This window comes from Cupressus sempervirens, chromosome 3 (assembly GCF_028749045.1).
Source record: "Cupressus sempervirens isolate cs-2001-9-10 chromosome 3, ASM2874904v1, whole genome shotgun sequence".
NCBI classification, from domain to species: domain Eukaryota; kingdom Viridiplantae; phylum Streptophyta; class Pinopsida; order Cupressales; family Cupressaceae; genus Cupressus; species Cupressus sempervirens.
Genome location: NC_143120.1, coordinates 437,470,603 through 437,492,848, shown reverse-complemented (window position 1 = coordinate 437,492,848; position 22,246 = coordinate 437,470,603).

Genomic DNA, 22,246 nt, shown 5'->3' with positions numbered 1-22,246 from the left:
AGTTCAAATCATCTAGACCATTTTATACATTATGTAGATATCATCGCAATGAGAATATAAAACACATGAAATTTTTTCAAGAGTGGCCATGGAAAAGGTGAACATGATGGTGCTAGAGCTTGCATCAAATGTGCTCTACGAAAGTATCAAATGAATGATTAGGGAGTCCATGTAAATGATGCACATGATGTTGTTCAATGATGTAAGACACATTTATCATTAGATGAGGTTGGGACATTATCAACAATGAGTCGATAGGTACCATATAGAGTCTTTTGGGAAATAACAAGTATGGATGTGTACATATGTTTAATTTTTATGCAATTAAGTTATAAAATTTTAGTGTTAAGTTTTATTTTTCAATTCTTTGAAGTTTAAATCTAATTTATCGATGTTTTGAATTTAATGAACTTTTAGGTGTTAATAGAAAAAATATGCATGGTTGCAAGAGGATAGAAAAGACACATTCCTTACATTCAATCATTAGTATAGATAATTGCAATTGGACATTAAAGACAAGAGAATATTCATGTTTTTGTGATAGTTGCATTGATGGAGATTATGAAGAATGCGTCAATTAAGCACATGGATATATAGGTGCATGTATTTTGGTACCACTTGATATTGTTGATACATTTGATAAAAATGATGAAAATTTTGATGATATTCCATTGATTTCTAATGATTATAATCATATGTTTGGATTGGTAAAAGTGGGTAAGTATAATAAAAATTAATCTCAACTTGTTATTCAATTATCAATTTGAACTGTCTTATATATGTACTATACACATACACATGTATACTTGTTATGCAAAAGATGTCTTTGCAATGATTGTTGAGCTTGGAAATCATGAAGGTGTCAGTTATTATTTATTGTGATGTACTGCACAGAGGAAAAAGTTATATGACCCTGAAGAAAGTGATGGAATGTTGTTCCCCATAGGTAACTTTATATATATGCAACTTTATATCTTTCAAATTTTAAAATACTTAAATTTGTGGTGTAGGTTCTATTGTGATAGAGGGGACATATTTGAAGCAAGGCAAAATAGTCCAACATGGAATACATTTTGTTGATTATCAACCTAACAACAAGGTTTTACAATACAGCCACCTGGTCATTGCTACAATGCTTTGTCTACATCTAGTCAAACTTAAGCATACACATCGCAAGTGGAGACTAGATAGTGAAAATCATGAGAAGATATTACATGTTATAAGTGTACATCATGGCTGAACTAACCTTTGAGATTTATTTTATAATAATTTGAATATCAACTTTTTTTCAAACAATTGAATTTCATCTTGAATTAAATGTGTTTTTAATTGTACGATCATACTCTTATTTATCATTAGTTTATTAAAAAACTATATAAATTAATAATATTACTTGTACCATGGATGAATTTAATAATAACAACTTGATATTTAAATAGGCAATACAAGTTAGTTCAAACTTATACAATCATTAGATCTAGATATGTATCAAAGATAATTTAATATGTTAGAATTCTTAAATATCAACTTCTTTTCAAACTATTTAATTTCATCTTGAATTAAATGTGTTTTTAATTGTACGGCCATACTCTTAGTTATCATTAGTTTATTAAAAAAATATATAACTTAATAATATTAATTGTACCATCGATGAATTTCATAATAACAACTTGATATTTAAATAGGAAATACAATATAGTTCAAACTTACACAATCATTACATCTAGATATGTATCAAAGATAATTTAATATGTTAGAATTCTTAAATGTCGACTTCTTTTCAAACTGTTGAATTTTATCTTGAATTAAATGTGTTTTTAGTTGTACTTGATAATACTCTTGATTATCATTAGTTTATCAAAAAATTATATAAATTAAAAATATTAATTGTACAATGGATGAATTTAATAATTTAACAACTTGATATAAATAGGCAATACAAGTTAGTTGGAACTTAGACTATTGAATTTTGTAAGTGAATTAAATATGTTTTTAAAATTATAAGATTATAAGTTCATAGTTATCATTTGTTTATTAAAAAACTATATATTAATGTTAGTTTATTGTCCATGGTCATACTCTTAGTTTAAATAAGTTTAAATTAATATGTTTTTAAATATTATATTTTGTAAAAGTTTTCTAAAATAATGTATTGGCTTACCTATTTAACATATTTTTATCTACATAAAACTAATATTTATCTTTAGCAGGTTACTAATTGATAATTTAAGAAAAATGTGTCTTTCTAACTTCCTACTAATTGATTTAACAAATTTTTATCTTTATTCCTACTAATTGATTTACCAAATTTATGTATCTCTAGTCCTACTAATTGTCTATTTCATATAATGATTACAAATAAATATAATGTTTTAAATTTATGATCTAAATCATTTGGTTTAATTTAGTAGTTTTAAGAACCTATATTAATTCAATTAAATCACCCTATAAATTATTATTATTTTTCAAAAATTTAAATAAGGTTCATAGATCAATTTGGAGCTAATTTTGAATATTGAACTATTGAAGTATGTATTTAGAGAAGTTAATTTGAATATTTTATATAATGATCACAATAAAATCTCAAGTTTAAAAGCTATAATCTAATTCATGGAGAATGTTCCACTACAATATAAAAGAAAATAACACATGTATATACATGTACATGTCTCAAGAACATGTTCTAGCTATAATACAAAAGAAATACACACACATGTACATGTTTCAAGAATAAACATCTACATCTAATATATGTCTAGAACTGAAATGCATACATATGCAAACTATACATCTCAAATAAATACATGTATGTCTAGCAAAGTATAAAAGTCATATATACATGTGACCATCTAACTACTAAAGTACTAAATAGTCAAATAAATAGTGAAACATATGTATACATGTCATCAAGGTACTAAAATATACATATGTGTATGTAAGTTTGCAATATACAAATGCATAAAAAATAAATAAATCTACTACTATTATAGGGACCCCTCAAAATGCATACGAATAGAACAACCCTCTAATTGAGTCTCCCGTACATCCTATGGCCGCTCAGGTGCATCAACCAAGCCCTATGTGTGTGTGTGTGCGCGCACACATGCATACACACGTGCACGCGCGCACACACATTAGAGTTCTATTTAGAAACATATATATACATGTGTGCACATTCAAATTAAATATGAGTGCATATATATCTAGTTTGAAGTTCATAAATAACTTTAAACAAACTATTTAAAACTTTTTATCTAAGCACTACTAGGTGCCTCAATCGAATCATCTCTCTCATGTACATGCCCTGAACCAACACCAAATGTGATCATGTGCTCAGCGACCTATTCTTGCATGATTTATTATAGTTAGATTAAATTTTAAATATTTATTTTCAATATATATATATATATATATATATATATATATATATATATATATATATATATATATATATATATATATATATATATATATATATATATATGTACCTGGGTCTCTAGAGGTGGAGGATGATTAGCAGACTCCATCGTATCATCTATCGATGCACCTTCTAAAACTTTGAAACATATGTATACATATCATCAAGGTACTAAAATACATGTGTATGTAAGTCTACAATATACAAATGCATCAAAAAATATATAAATCTACTACTACTAGAGTGACCCCTCCAAATGCATATGAATAGAACAACCCTCTGATTGAGTCTCCCATACATCCTATGGCCGCTCGAGCACATCAACTGAGCCCTATACATACATACATACATAAGAGTTCTATTTAGAAACATATATATACATGTGTGTACATTCAAATTAAATATGAGTGCATATATATCTAGTTTGAAGTTCATAAATAACTTTAAACAAATTTTTTTAAAACTTGTAGTTGAACACTACTGGGTGACTCAGTAGAATCATCTCTCTCACATACATGCCTTGAACCAACACTAGTTGTGATCATGTGGTTAGGGACCTATGCCTGCATGATTTATTATAGTTAGATTAAATTTTAAATATTTATTTGAACTAAATTTTTAAATAAATTCATATTTTTTAATTTCATATATTTAAATTATATATAAATGTTCCTAGGTCTCTAGAGCTGGAGGATGATTAGCAAACTCAATCGTATCATCTATCGATGCACCTCCTAAAACTCTGACACCTACTAAACCACCCTTAGCACCATGTCCAACTGCTAGTAGTGATGAGTGAAGTGGACTGTGTAATCAGTTGGGCAATCATGTAGAATCATGGCTGTCAGGTCAAAATAACATCTCCATGTATGTTGAAATACCCATGCTTGAACTAGTATCAATCTCAGACAACCCTCATAACTGCTCACCAAAATCATCAAGAGCATAAGCTGTGATCCTAATATCTCGAACTCATATGCTTGAGTCATCTATAGAGTGTCATGAGCCTGGTGTTGAATGTTGTGAGCTATGCATAGGTGTATCATCTATCATTGGTGTAGTGGCTTGTGTTTGTAGAACTATGAGGCTTTAATGGTGTCTAATGGCATCCATCACTAAGTGAACTAGCATTCCCTCTGTATCATAAATATAATTGATACTCTAAAATAGATCCTCCAAAAAAATAGTGCTACATCCATATGCATGTGTTGTCCTAAAAGAGCATGAACATCACCTAGTAGTGGTAGTCTAGCAACTCTATATGCCTCATTAGGGGAGGTGCCTAAAGTGTTACTAGATGCCTCTGAAGATGGTCGACCAGGTGGATGAATCTAACAACCAAGAGAATCAGATGTGATACTAGCAATTGAAAATGCAATGTGTCCAATAGTGTCAATTGCTCCCATCTAGGAAGCAATGACAACTCTATCTGCAATAGGCACCAATGTTGGAGTCATTGGAGACAGTTTCTATCTAATGAACTATCCAAGATCTGGAGGTGGTAGACATTATGCACTATGATACTAGTCATGATCTGTGATCCAACCATGCCCCTATTTGCAATAATTTGGAATGTCTAAGTAGTTGATGTTGAGCCCCATGCAGAACTTAGCGTACAATTGTTGTGCAAAATAAAGAGGTATCTAGTCATTATTAGGATAATGACCATGTCTAGCTAAAAAATGAGGATAGATCATGCTAGCAATAATAGGATCTCTACATCGTGTGACTCAGTAACCTCTCACCCTACCTTGTGCTCCCTCACATGATGGAAAGAGATCTCATTTGATGATATCTTTGGGAGCCACCCTCTTGACATCATCAAAAGATGTATCTCCTAAAATCTCATCCCTAAGCTCCCTAGATATGGAAGCTAATATGTTAGGATTAAATGAATGGTGAGCTCTAAATCTAGTAGTCAAATCCTATAAACTCCTACATATAGTAGCACATATGTCTCTATATAGACCATCATTAGAGGACAATATAGATTGCTATAGTCTAGCAACCTCTTGCTCTAAAAATGCAAATAATGCATCGATATATATGCATGGAGGTGGTGTAGTAGGACCTCTAGTAGGAGCTACAGGTGCAACTTGACCTCCAATAGGAGCTGTACTAGGAGCCATGCTAGGACTTGCACCACTTGGAGCCACACCAGAAGCTACAACATGAGGTGCATGATGAGTCCTATGAAAATGTACAATAGGAGCCCCACCATGAGCTATAGCATGAGCCCCACCATGAGAAACATGATGAACTGCATGACTTGGAGCTAGAATAGGAACTGCATTAGGTGCCGCAATAGGAACCACATCAGGTGCTACAGCAGGAGCCGTAGTAGGATGATGAGAAAGCTAATTGTGTGATGTCATATTTGTACTAATGTCTCAAGAGCTAAGTCTATTGTACACACAATTTTTTATTTAAATTAAAAATTTATATGTAATCACAAATGTACATCACATGTCTCTAAGATATTCTATAACATACATTACATATCAATAAAATTTAAATATGATCACATATACATACATGAGAGTTAGAGTTACTTAGCCTAGAGTTCTTGAGTTTTCAGAACTTTAAGAATTAAAGATTAGTACCTAAGTTTGACTTAAATGGTTCAATGAGTTAGAGTAGGGTTCAAAGTAATTGCATGCAAACAAATTGTTTAAGACTAAGTGTCATTTTTAATGAGGATTCAAAGTACCTGGTGATTGGTTCATCAAAGTTAAGATGCAATTAAAAGTTTAAACAATTCAAAATATTGCTCGATTTCATCAATAAGACTTTCATTTTTTTGAGACATCATGGTCTCACAAAGGTTGGTTATACTACTTGTGAGCAAGTCCAATAGTATCATCATGTCCATCTAAGTCATACTAAGGGGTATATTTGACACTTATACCCTTTGTTGATTTTGTGACAACTTAGCATCATGTAATATCAATGCTAGGTCATTGCAATTATAGTTCAAATGTATTTGTGAAAATATTAATTTGAGGATGAAAATGATAAAAAACTAAGAATGTTTGAAAAGTATTCAAAATGGTGACAATTTATACAAGTGATGATCACTAAACCAAATTTTAGGTATGATAAAAACATAAAAACCTCAAGAGGCTCACCGTCAAACCAAAAGTGAATTATCACAACCCAAAATGAATAGAGGGGTTCTAGTGCAAGATATAGATTCAAGGATGTGGGAGTCAAGGATGTATTCCTTTCAAGATAAATATGTGCTTATGATATATAAAATTATTAAAGTATTTTTTGATACTACAAAGGAAATGGAAAATAGCAAGGTATGATATTACATCTAATGTATAAAAGTTTTCACAAGAGGTGAGATAGAAAGAGTAAACTTATCTTGAGATGGATCACGCAGTCAACCTAGTCCTAGAAAAATTTTCATGATTTCAACCTAGAAATGATATAAAGTCTTAGTAATGGATGGATGAAGAAATAAATAAAATCCATAAGTATGGTTGAATACACGTGCTTAAAATATATTTTTGAATCAAGGATTCCTTTTTAAATGCATGTTTATATATACACTTTCCAATGTTAGATCTAGAATATTAGTTTTCTTTATGGTCATCAATGGAAAAGAAGAGATAAGAAGAATGGATAAATTTGGATCTTCTTTATTTCTTGAGAATTATTCTAATTGGCAATCATGTATGAAGAAAAATGTACATCAGATGTAGAATATTTTTATCTTTTGAATTGATCTTAAAAAAATGAAGACTTGGAGTTCTTTAATTGGGTGTTTTCCTTCAAATGTTGAGTACAAGTCTTCAATTACAAAAAAACTTGAAAATTAAATTCATGGAAGATTTAAATTTATTGATCTATTGATTTCATGTTATAGAAAGTGAAAGAAGGACAACCCCTTTTATATAAATTTTGGATTCAATAAATTGTAAGCATGATAGAACATAAAGACTAGGAAGAAGATCCCTCACATTGGGCTCAAATATTACCTAAATGTAGACCTAGTCAGCCAAGTCTTGGCATTGTTATAAAAAGAAGGGAGTGAAATTGAAAGATATATTCAAGAAATGGTATTTATTGATATAAAATTATTAAATTATTTTGTGATACTACAAAGGAAATGGAAAATAGAAAAGTATGATATTATAGATCTAATTTGTAAATTTAGTAGGCACAAAGATAGAAATCTAGTAAACTTACCTTGAGATGGATCTTATTTTTACTATCATAGAGATGTTAGATTTAGTTAAAAACATGGATCTAGAACATTATTTACTATAAATTATATCTATAAAAATCTCAAACCCAAAGGACAATGCTCACGTAGTCAACCTATTCCTAGAAAAGATTTCATGATATCAACCAAGTAACCTTTCAATCAAAAACTGATGAAACTTTCAAAGATCTTGAAGTTCTATGATTGATACTCTTGATGCTAAAAATGGTATCTTCTTATTAATGCAAGTAACTCAAAATACTCATGAGGTTATTAAAATTACCTCTAGATCTAGATATCATGTATCTCTTACATATACTTGTTGTGTGGTTCAACAAGCTTGAGGGAATAAAAAGGATATTCCTTTGGCTAGGAGTTAAAGATGAGAAGAGGTTATTTATTACTAACTAGGAGAAATTATATGCTCCCAGAATCTTGGGGGATTAAATGTTTGTAATTTTCATAACTTGAATTTGGTCATCCTTCTAAATTTAGTCAGATACATGATTAATTATTAAATTCACATTGGTCCATAATCCATCATTTAAAATATATATTTAAAATAAGAATTATCTAAGGATATTAGATCTTATTCTATCCTCTAGATCAAATATTTGGAGTAGTTATTCTAAAATATATATAGTTTTCCTAAAATTTGTAGTTTGATTATTGATTGTATAAGAAATATAAAGGGTTCATCTCATTCTATTTAAGTAATATGTTTTTATAATTTTCTAATCTAAGTGCAATTCAAACCATTGCTATGGCTCTCTCATTTGGTATCAAAGCATGTTTATTGAATCTAGTTGAGAATTGAAGAAACTTAGAACTTAAGGAATTGTGAATTATGGTCTTTGGTGAATGATTATGCATATCAAAATATGTAACTCATGCATACTCCATTTTGACTATTATTTTTCTAGGGGCAACATAACTCTGGTAACTTTACAATTAGATCATTCAAAGCCATGGGTATGATGGTGATGACTAAGTTAGGTCTGTAAAAGAATTAAAATGGATTTTAACAATGTTGTGAACCTTGCATTCTTCTTGTATAATATCTTCCTTCTTTTGTTAACATATTTAATAGAAGTACCTAGGTACTAGACTCTTTGTTTTCTCTACTAGTGTGGATGTATATAATTGGTCTTCAGAAAGTGTAAATATGTAGGATTGTCTTGTTATACAATTGGTCCTATTGGTCCTATTGATTTGGAATTTGTTAATCAAAATTTATATAGATGCCACATGTCTAACATTTACCTTGATATTACAATTTAACCTTCTAGATTAGGGTTTGAGTTATCTAGAACTAGGGTTTGATTTAGATATATATAAGGAACCTTCATTTAAAGATTAAAGGGTTTCTGTCAGATCTAAGGTTTTTGGTTAAATTTAGTTTGGATTAGATTAGGGTTATGATTAGATAGGTCCTAGGGGTTGTACATTACCTCATTTCAATTATGAAACTATAGGGTTAAAGATTAGGGCTAAAGTGTTTTCACTTTAGTTAGAGTTAGAGTTTTCAAGTTAGTGTTAGAAATTAGGGTTAGAGTTTGAGTTAGGGTTAGGGTTATGGTTAGTGTTATCTTTTAGGGTTATAGTTAGTTTTAGGGTTTAATGGAGATGTATTGTTTATTTTTTCTTATGATTGTTAATGTCAAGTTATGTATTTATGTATATAATCTTTATCTTCTTATATATGATACATTCTTTATGTTTGTATATAATCTTTGTGTTCTTATATGTATTAACTTTTATTAATTAAATGTTGTAGCATGTATTCTTTAGGTCATACTAGATTTATATGTTTAGATTATGTACATGTATGTTATATTCTTACCTAATATGCATTAATCTACATTCCTATATATGTATAATTTAGGATCTCCCCTTAAGACATGTCATTAAATATAGTTAATTATACTTATATTAAGGCATTAAAAGTAAAAACATATACACAAACATGAATATTGAAAACATACATGTCTACATTTAATATGAACATATTTACATTCATTTATGAAATAAAATATACATTAATCTACATTCTTATGCATTTAATTAGGATCTCCCCTTAAGAGATGTCATTAAATATAGTTAATTACACTTAGATAAAGACATTAAGATCAATAACATATACATAAAAATGTGAATATTGAAAACATACATGTCTACTTTTAACATGAACAAATATACATACATCTATGATATAAAAAATACATTTTAATCTAGACATTCTTATGTATAATTTAGAATCTCCCCTTTGTTGGTAAATAGATTGTCCTTTTAAATAAATTCTCAAAATGCCCAAATCTGAAAGAACAATTAGATGCCAACAATTGGATAATCTATCATGAGATTGATAGATTTCCTCTGAATTGGAAGGTACAACTCCCTTATGAAATGATATGCAATGAATTTGTTTTATTGCCTAAACTAACTGGGTGTGTTCTTAACCTAAGAACGGAAGAGGAAAACCAAGCCAATCCTAGGCAAGATTAACTCAGACAAAATTTAGATCCTAAACGTAGCCAACTTCGAGAATTCACACATCTTATGACTCCTTGGCATTGATGATGCAATATGAATTCAATGAATGCAAATGCAAATGCAATGTAAATGAAATTAGAATAGAAGGTCATCTATTTGGGTTCTCGTAATAGAAATGGCTGCAAACACTTCTTATCCGCAACACATTTGCTACCCAATTCTAAGGTGTAAGATAATGCCCAAAATTGATTAATGCAACTCTTTGATTGCGAATAATTAGAAAAACCCCTTTTAAACTCTCTGATTTAACAAAAGATCTGTCTTTATTATGAACATAGCAAATAATGATGCTCTGATCATTACAACTCAATATCAAATCTATTACAAAAATGGAATAGAAAACCCCCCAAATGCAAGAAACGAAAAATATAGAAATTAAATGTGTTCCTCTCTTCTGTTCCAACTCTCTGACTGTCCGCAGTCAAGAAGAAGACCCCCTGGACAGTAAAGAATTGACACCAATCGTGATTGTCTCTGCAATCTCCCTTCATACCAACAATTTGCCGACCTTTTGTTACATCATTTACAACAGCTTATATAGAAAACACCAGCATAAGCCTCCATGAGAATATGAAGTGCTTCGAATTCAGAGACTTGGAAAGACTTTGAATAATATTTTTGAAACTACATATAAGGAGAAGCCCAAAAGACTCCGTCTCATCCTTTGATCTGCCTCCAAGAATATGAAATGAAAAGACTCCATCAGTCAACTTGATGCTGGTATATTAAATGACAATTGCATAACGGAGTTATGAAGGTTCTTGAAGGTGGATTCATCTGTCCCAAATCCTCTACAGAAGACAGAAATAATGAGAACTTTCTTCTGCAGTCAAAGAGCTCAATATATTTTGAAGAGGAGACATGCTTGAACTTGTAACAGATGAAGAGAAATTTCCATTAGCATCTGTAAATACTGATGGTGAACACATGGACGAAGGCAAACTAAGTGGTGACTGCGATTGAGATGACGGAAGTTGTTGCAAAGCACCACCAACATATGGAATTTCAAAAGACTACTGGCACTATTGTTGCTCAGACAAAGATTGATGTTGATCATTAAAAGAATGTTGCATCTTGTGCTGCAAAATTTGTTGTGTTTTACTGTAACTGCTGCTACAGAAAATGGCTTTGAGGTAACTGTTCTTGTAAATTCTGAGTCTACTGCTGAAGGATATGCTGTTGCTATGGCTATTAATGTTAATGTTGAAAAACCTACCTTGGTATTTGCGGACTTGCTCTACACTGAAACCACTGAGATGGTTGTTGCTGCTGTGGAAACTGCGATAGCTATTTTGAGGGATCAACACTCCTCATTTCCTAAAGTGCTACAGCAGCCATTGCTTGGTAAACATCTGATTGGACCCCCAGTACAGAAGAATCAAATCTCTGTTGCGTCCAAGAATTCACACTCATTCTTGGGAAATTTAATGCCTGAAGAGTGCGCTCTCCATTATCTCCTCGCATCCACATAAAAGGTGTATTCATCTACTATCATCTTCCTTAATACCATGAAGTGAAGTTCCCTGTGGCCAAAGACATTTTAATCTCAGAGGGTACAACAATGGATACATCAGAAAGGTGGCTAGAGGTTCAATCTTCCACAGAGATATGCATGGTTGCCTTTCACCTGCTGTTGACTCATCCCATGCCACTATGAATGTGGCCAACGAACAGGATCCAGGTCACCCATGCCAGTTATAGTGCCCATGTATTGGCGAACACTTGACTCTTCTATCTCAAATAACATCCTCAAGCGCATCCCAATTGAAACATGGGTATGATAAACTACTTTAGCATATTTGGCCAGTGGAATAACAAATTCAGATGGACTTTGAGGTTCAATTTCCTCCCACTCATATCTTTATCTGTACATGCTATGATCACTACTGTGATTATTCCCGTGATATCGATTCTGAACTGTGACATAACATCGAACAAACAATGGGTGAAGAATGATAGACGTAAGGGGATCTCAGCTGCTCCAAATGTGCATGTGTGTCAGATAACTTTGGTTCAGGCATTCTTAGATTAGCAATCTCAAGTTTTAAACTGTTGATTTCCACATTGGACTGCTCGACCTGATTCATGGTCAGGGTTCTCGAATCTATGGCTAAGCTCAGCTCTTGAGATGTAAATGCACTCTCGTCTATCTTTCTATTTGAAGAGTCGTGGGTAAATATAGGCGATGAATTCAATTGTTTCTTATCAGATGAAAATAACCAGTAAACTTCAAACAACCCGATGAACTTTGCTGATTCACATTGTATTAACAATTCTTCAAAAGATTAGCCTTCAATGCATCTTTTAATTTAAAACTTCCCTTCCAAAATTGGTTATCATTTGAGATGAGGACTTCAATATCACAAGCTCTTGGGAAACATGATATCATGATGATATCTTTATCATCTCCATTTTTGCAATCATCTGAAACATATGTTGAACTCCTCTTAATTTGCATAGTTTTAATGTAATCAAACAGTTTCCACTTGCAAGCTCTATTTTTATAACTATTGTACACATTAGAACCGTAGAAATCTTCAAAATCTAGCACGAAATTGGGATCATCTGCCCTTCTATTCTTATAATTCTTCATCTAGAGACCGGTAGTTCAATGACATTGTAGCACCCATAATCGGATTTCCTCAAATGGACATACTTCTTGGGCATTTTCCCCATGACTTGTGGGATTGAATAAATGACAATCTCAGGAAGAGATACATACATCGGAAACAATAGTGCATCAATCATCTTCTTTCAGCAACCATCTAAAATCATGCTTTGGGGTCTCCCAAATTGCACCTATTGCTTCATGAAGTGAATCTCTGAGATTTTAAATACCAAACTTAGAATCAATCATGTGAGAAATACTTCTCATTAAGTCTCTTGTATATGCCTAGAGATCGTAGCTTCATAGCTATCCTTCATCTGAGAAGATCATCAACAAGAACATGATATCCTTGCCAGGTGGGACCTATCACCTACTCAACATGATGACACTTAAACCAACCCACCTGACTTATGAATGAGGAGGCAAGAAAGAGGGGAAACCCAACAAGGATGGCCTACCTATGAAGGACTTAGACCTAGACACCAGACTGACTTGACATTAAAAAAAAGATGGGTGATTGAAAGTCAGGCAACAGCTGGCTCCGACTAGGGAATATGTACTGCAAAGTGCATAGAGAATCCAACATCTCTGGTTAAGCAAGTGCCTCAAGCATTGGGTTACGGAGTCTAGACCGAAGATCAATGAGGAAGTGCATATAGGGAGGGTGAAGGGGAGTAGGGAAAACTGAAACAAAGCGAGAGAAAACAACCACAACAACTAAGCAAGAAAAAGCTACACTAGACACACCAAAACTGGAAAGAAAAAATATTTACAAAAGGTGAGGAGACCTCACCTGCAGGACCAAAAGCAAAGAAAGATTCATACATGACCATTTATAGGAAGAGAGAAATATGAACCTTTTCGGCATAGAGGAGAATGCTTCACTAGCTTGCAACAACATTGATATCTTCTGGCCAATCCTTGACTGCTGAATTTGAGTCCAAAAGCTATTTGTAACATAGTAACCCATAGAACTTTGCCAAATAGCCATGCCTCATCATATACTTCTGATTGCTTCGTATTTATTTGCATACTGTCTTTCACATGCTCTATCCTGTTTGGTGAAGAAGGAAACTCACTAGACTCTGCAAATATCACTGAATCATACTTGCCTCTATTCTCCTCAACCTTTTCACTTATAACAATGATATCAATTTTCAAATCTAGACTGGTAGAATATTCAAGTGATTCTAAAAGCACTACTTGAAAACACTCACCTCCATTTTCTCCATTACTACTCTCAGCAAGGATATCATCTTTCAAATCAGAATGAACATAATAAGAAAATTGAAAAGCTTTTGGAAGTGAAATAGCATCATACCAATCACAGGCTTTATCATTAACAATTTCAGATTTCAAAATGGGGTTGACATTGAAGGATTCCTTATTTGCTACAACATCCATCCAATCTGAGATATCTTCTTTATTTTCTATAGCAAGATGTTCATCTGAATCCACAATTTCAATATCTGGATTAATTATGGAATAGGACTCACGTATGATTGGCACCATAACTTGATTACATTTTATTTCAAGATTAGGAAAATCTTCATTTATTTCTCTGTCTTGCTGCAATACTTCATTTACATGTCCAAAATCTGTTGTCGCATTGATTTCTTCAACATTATTTTCAATAACCTGGATATCTTTTTCATTCACACACAATTGATTAGCAACATCCAGCATTGTATCATCTTCAAAACAAAATATTTCAAGTGTCTGATCTTTATCAGTCATAGTGAAAAAGGAATCATCACTATTATGTTCTTCCATAGCATCAAAAATTCCATTTTCAAAAAGTCCATCAGCCTTAGAATAGTTTTTAGGAAAACACTTTGAAAAATCATGCACATTCTTTTCAACCGATTCACATCTTTCATCAACACAAGGAAATGAAAACATAGATATATTTTCAATTTTGTTTACCTTTTCTTCATGATCTTCAAGAATCTCTATAGGCTGCAACCGTTCTTTTTGTCGGTGCCTCTTCCAAGGTAATTCATTATCACTTTCATCCATCTCATAAGAAGTTACATTCTCAGACTTAGTATGATGACCACTAAAACATAATGCAGCCAACACATTTGTTTCAAGATGATTTTCAGGAAGACAACAATTCGAAGCATGATCCACATTTATTTCTCTTTCAATTTTGCTTATCAATTCTTTGACCATATTTTCAGATTTGACAAAACATGTTTCCACTTTTTCTTCAAGACACATAGATTCTAATATAGTATCATCACAAACCTTTGCGACTTGAAAATCAGTTTCGCAATTTTTTTCAAAGGAATTCAACTCTTCATGTTTTTCATTAACTATCTAATTTTCCCCATCAGAGACTTCATGCAAAAGTTTACCTTTATTTTCTTCAAATCTGAAACTTTTAAAATCAGAGGCAAATGAAGGCATGAAAGGAAATTCTTTGTCAACTATTCTTACCAATTCTTCATCATTGAGAAGGCTGTCTAAAAGTTGTGCTTCTGGGAAACCAGGCTTCTCTTGTTGTTTAGAACTCAAACCATTGGTTGATATGATCTCTTCATTCTGCTTATTGATTCCATCCACTTTAGGAATGCTTTCTGCAACTTCAATGATTTCAGCATGCTGGACCAGAACCGATTCTTTTGTTTGCAGTTCTGAGAGTGGTTCTAGATTCATACTTACTACATCAGGTTCAACATTAGGAGAACAAGTCTCATTTCCAACCTTAAATGATGGATCTAAAGGTGTAACTAATGATTCCACAAGAAATACTGTTGAGAAGCAAGGAATAGTAGCAACCTTTTCTTCTTCTTGTGATGGTTCAGGCTGGAAATGCTTTTCATGCTAATTACTTTCTTCATGCTGATGGCTCATCCATGGTAACACTAAGGATGAAGAAAATTTAGGCTCCCTTAAAGCAGCGAAGATGGGAGGAGATAAAGTATCCTTTCTTTAGAATTCACATTAGTGCTTTTCTGTCTGAACTCCTGGAGAACATAGAATCTCTTTTCAATCAGCTTCCAAAATTCTCTAGACCGATGGTCTTGAGCTATACTCAAGTTATTTCTTGTGGCATAACTGATACTCTCTTTAAATTTACTCCAAAGTTGTTGAAGCATAGGATCATCATCAATCACAATCTATTTAATAGATGGCGAAAGTCTCTTTTTATATTTTAAATCATTTCTCAGAGGAATCTGACCTCGATACATTTCCTGATATTATTTGCACAATAGAGTAATAGAAATCTGAATCAAATTTATATGGAAAGATAATGATGTTACCTCGCTCATGAACAACCAATTTTCCAGCAAGTTCTTCAAAAATCTGTTCTAATAGGCATGATCTTTTTACAACGGAGTTGCCAATCTCTTGCAAGATAATAAAGTTTCTGAGAATGAAAGCACTGGACGTTTCAACCAGAAAATATGAGAATAAAAATGGAGTCACTGACTTCTTGCACAGATAACAATAATACCGAGGAAGTAAAATCTAAACACTGATCTTCTTTTCCAGTCCCCAGCGAAGTCGCCAAAAATCTGTTGGTAAACAGATTGTCCTTTTAAATAAATTCTCAAAATGCCCAAATCTGAAAGAACAATTAGATGCCAACAATTGGATAATCTATCATGAGATTGATAGATTTCCTCTGAATTGGAAGGTACAACTCCCTTATGAAATGATATGCAATGAATTTGTTTTATTGCCTAAACTAATTGGGTGCGTTCTTAACCTGAGAACGGAAGAGGAAAACCAAGTCAATCCTAGGCAAGATTAACTCGAGAAAAATTTAGATCCTAAACCTAGCCAACTTCAAGAATTCACACATCTTATGACTCCTCGGCATTGATGATGCAATATGAATTCAATGAATGCAAATGCAAATGCAATGTAAATGAAATTAGAATAGAAGGTCATCTATTTGGGTTCTCATAATAGAAATGGCTGCAAACACTTCTTATCCACAACACATTTGCTACCCAATTCTAAGGTGTTAGATAATGCCCAAAATCGATTAATTCAACTCTCTGATTGCGAATAATCAGAAAAACCCCTTTTAAACTCTCTGATTTAACAAAAGATATGTCTTTATTATGAACATAGCAAATAATGATGCTCTGATCATTACAACTCAATATCAAATCTATTACAAAAATGGAATAGAAAACCCCCCAAATGCAAGAAACGAAAAATATAGAAATTAAATGTGTTCCTCTCTTCTGTTCTAGCTCTCTGACTGTGTGCAGTCAAGAAGAAGACCCCCTGGACAGTAAAGAATTGACACCAAGCGTGATTGTCTCTGCAGTCTCCCTTCATACCAACAATTTGCCGACCTTTTGTTACATCATTTACAACAGCTTATATAGAAAACACCAGCATAAGCCTCCATGAGAATATGAAGTGCTTCGAATTCAGAGACTTGGAAAGACTTTGAATAATATTTTTGAAACTACATATAAGGAGAAGCCCAAAAGACTCTGTCTCATCCTTTGATCTGCCTCCAAGAATATGAAATGAAAAGACTCCATCAGTCAACTTGATGCTGGTATATTAAATGACAATTGCATAATGGAGTTATGAAGGTTCTTGAAGGTGGATTCATCTGTCCCAAATCCTCTACAGAAGACAGAAATAATGAGAACTTTCTTCTGCAGTCAAAGAGCTCAATATATTTTGAAGAGGAGACATGCTTGAACTTGTAACAGATGAAGAGAAATTTCCATTAGCATCTGTAAATACTGATGGTGAACACATGGACGAAATCAAACTAAGTGGTGACTGCGATTGAGATGATGGAAGTTGTTGCAAAGCACCACCAACATATGGAATTTCAAAAGACTACTGGCACTATTGTTGCTCAGACAAAGATTGATGTTGATCATTAAAAGAATGTTGCATCTTGTGCTGCAAAATTGGTTGTGTTTTACTGTAACTGCTGCTGCAGAAAATGGCTTTGAGGTAACTATTCTTGTAAATTCTGAGTCTGCTGCTGAAGGATATGCTGTTGCTATGGCTATTGATGTTAATGTTGAAAAACCTACCTTGGTATTTGGGGACTTGCTCTACACTGAAACCATTGAGATGGTTGTTGCTACTGTGGAAACTGCGATAGCTATTTTGAGGGATCAACACTCCTCATTTCCTAAAGTGCTACAGCAGTCATTGCCTGGTAAACATCTGATTGGACCCCCAGTACAGAAGAATCAAATCTCTGTTGCGTCCAAGGATTCACACTCATTCTTGGGAAATTTAATGCCTGAAGAGTGCGCTCTCCATTATCTCCTCGCATCCACATAAAAGGTGTATTCATCTACTATCATCTTCCTTAATACCATGAAGTGAAATTCCCTGTGGCCAAAGACATTTTAATCTCAGAGGGTACAACAATGGATACATCAGAAAGGTGGCTAGAGGTTCAATCTTCCACAGAGATATGCGTGGTTGCCTTTCACCTGCTGTTGACTCATCCCATGCCACTGTGAATATGGCCAACGAACAGGATCCAGGTCACCCATGCCAGTTATAGTGCCCATGTATTGGCGAACACTTGACTCTTCTATCTCAAATAACATCCTTAAGCGCATCCCAATTGAAACATGGGTATGATAAACTACTTTAGCATATTTGGCTAGTGGAATAACAAATTCAGATGGACTTTGAGGGTCGATTTCCTCCTACTCATATCTTTATCTGCACATGCTATGATCACTGTTGTGATTATTCCCATGATATCGATTCTGAACTGTGACATAACATCAAACAAACAATGGGTGAAGAATGATAGACGTAAGGGGATCGCAGCTGCTCCAAATGTGCATGTGTGTCAGATAACTTTGGTTCGGGCATTCTTAAATTAGCAATCTCAAGTTTTAAACTGTTGATTTCCACATTGGACTGCTCGACCTGAGTCATGGTCAGGGTTCTCAAATCTATGGCTAAGCTCAACTCTTGAGATGTAAATGCACTCTCGTCTATCTTTCTATTTGAAGAGTCGTGGGTAAATACAGGCGATGAATTCAATTGTTTCTTCTCAGATGAAAATAACCAGTAAACTTCAAACAACCCGATGAACTTTGTTGATTCACATTGTATTAGAAATTCTTCAAAAGATTAGCCTTCAATGCATCTTTTAATTTAAAACTTCCCTTCCAAAATTGGTTATCATTTGAGATGAGGACTTCAATATCACAAGCTCTTGGCGAACATGATATCATGATGATATCTTTATCATCACCATTTTTGCAATCATCTGAAACATATGTTAAACTCCTCTTAATTTGCATAGTTTTAATGTAATCAAACAGTTTCCACTTGCAAGCTCTATTTTTATAACCATTGTACACATTAGAACCGTAGAAATCTTCAAAATCTAGCATGAAATTGGGATCATCTGCCCTTTTATTCTTATAACTCTTCATCTAGAGACTGGCAGTTCAATGGCATTATAGCACCCATAATCAGATTTCCTCAAATGGACATACTTCTTGGGCATTTTCCCCATGACTTGTGGGATTGAATAAATGACAATCTCAGGAAGAGATACATACATCAGAAACAATAGTGCATCAATCATCTTCATTCAGCAACCATCTAAAATCATGCTTTGGGGTCTCCCAAATTGCACTTGTTGCTTCATGAAGTGAATCTCTGAGATTTTAAATACCAAACTTAGAATCAATCATGTGAGAAAGACTTCTCATTAAGTCTCTTGTATATGCCTAGAGATCATAGCTTCACAACTATCCTTCATCTGAGAAGATCATCAACGAGAACATGATATCCTTGCCAGGTGGGACCTATCACCTACCCAACATGACAACACTTAAACCAACCCACCCGACTTATGAATGAAGAGGCAAGAAAGAGGGGAAACCCAACAAGGATGGCCTACCTATGAAGGACTTAGACCTAGACACCAGACTGACTTGACATTAAAAAAAAGATGGGTGATTGAAAGTCAAGCAACACCCTTAAGACATGTCATTTAATTACACTTAGATTAAGGCATTAAGATGAATAAGATATACATAAACATGGATATTGAAAACATACATGTCTTTACATTTAACATGAACATATATACATATATCTATAAAATAAAATATGCAGATTTTAATCTACATTCTTATGTATAATTTAGGATCTCCCTTTAAGACGTGTCATTAAATATAGTTAATTACACTTAGATTAAGGAATTAAGATGAATAACATATACATAAACATGAATAAGGCATTAAGATGAATAACATATACAAAAACATGAATAACACATACATAAACATAAAAGATTAAGACATTAAAAGATCAATAACACATGTACATGAAAATTAATAAAAATAAGAATATTGAAAACATGCATGCACACATGCAACATGAACATATGTACATATACATCTATGAAATTAACATCGGATAGATGTGTGTGTGTGTGTGTGTGTGTGTGTGTGTGGTGAGATATGCATTGGATAGTGAAGGAATTGTAGATATTATATTTGTTGAGATTAGACGATAGGAAAGTTTTCTTAATGTATATTTGATGCTCTAAAAAAATTAGTTCCAAGCAGTCTTGAGTTCCTTATTGCAAATTTGATTTCTTTAATAACAACATAATAATTGGTTCATGTTAAATTGATAACCAAAAATAAATAAAATAGAAGATGATGATGTGCAATACAGTACTAGACCATTATAAATTCAATCTTAATAAACATGGAGAATGTTTAAAAAAAAAACTAGACAATAAGTAAGTCTAAAAAGAGACCTGGAGATGCATATTTACATTCTGGAAAATGTATTGCAAGCAAAAGAAATCAGTCATTCTATTAAAGTGTAATAAAATAATAGACTTAGAATTAAATAATAATACTTAAATATACACATATACTTTTATATATTCATCAATTTCAAAATCTACCATATTAATTAGAAGATAGTCTTCTCCTTGAAATGATATGACCTGATCTCCAAGGGTGAGGAATATATAATAATGATGTTATTAAAAAAAAAAAACCATATGAATGCTTTAAAATATCTAATCAACCTAACCTAGTTAAAAGGATATACGTGTATTCCTAGCCATTAATCCACCTAAGCTCGTAGCAATCGATAGTAGCAAGTTGCAAACGCAATGGGGCAAAAACACTTTCAATTTATCGACTACCCCGCCGACCCTCACAATAAAAGAAAGGGAAAAATAAATAAATTAAAAGCTCCTTAGGAAACTTACTTGGAAGCAACAAAGTTTCCTCTTACAAAACATGACTCTGACATGTATTTAATACTATAGGCGCCTTGGATAGGAAATCTAGCATTATAAGAAAACAACCCTTGATTTCTTCACCTCAAACCATGCGCAGACAAGGACATATTGTCAGCATGCAAGTGGAGGATGACAAAACTTGGGAATGAAGCATGTTTTTGGAATGAGTAAAGTGCAGGTATATGTTGACTTCATCCAAGAGGCACGTAAGCTTGGAAGTCGACCCCATCTTCATTCAATTCAGCACCTCCTCCAAAGCACCACGCCTAAATTCGCATGCCTAGGTTCCAATGACAGGTTGGTAGGGTGGGGGGGTGAGGCACTGGCTACGGTGCAACTTATTTGTACCGTCCGACTGCCCCAACTCTGTCGCTGTGTCAAGTTAGGCAAATATGAATCTTCCGTACATACCACCTCGATGTGAAAGGGCACAGTCAGTAGTTTGGAAACGTAAGTTATGCTATATTCGCCGTGTCTACATACTTTTATAGAAAGCAGGCGTGAATTATATTTATAGTCAAATATAATTAAGATTTTAATATGAGGTTTTCTTATATTATAATTTGATAGGATTATTTGGATAATTTTTTTTTATATGTATATGCAATTTTACAATAAAATATGGTCTTATTATTGCCATTTTATAATTTTAATATATATGTGCAATTTTACAATAATATATGCAAAACAATCCATGTGAGTTTTGATATATATGTGCAATTTTACAATAATATATGCAAAACAATTCATGTGAGTTTTGTCACCTAATTTTTCTAATTTTATAATAAATTAATCAATATAAAATCATTGTTATTTTTAAAATAATTTTTTAAAAATTTGATTTTGACTTATAATTAAAAGATTATTATTTGTAATGTTTTATAACAACTTTATTTATATTTTATGTAAATATAAATATATTCATTTATCTAATTTCTTTTAACATTATCTTATTCATTTTGACATTTTATAATAAGTAATGTAATGCATTGTATTTGACAAAGTTGATTGCTTAACAACTATATTGTAACGTCAATACTAGTATAGAAAATGTATTTCATTTTTTTTTTTTGAAAATAAATGATTTAAGAAAATGTTACACGTGAGTTGAACATGTAACCAACTAGAGATTTCTTCAAGTAGTGTTTTGAATATATGTTGTAAACATAACATCTATCGTACATCCTTCAAAAAAGAAAAGAAAAGAAA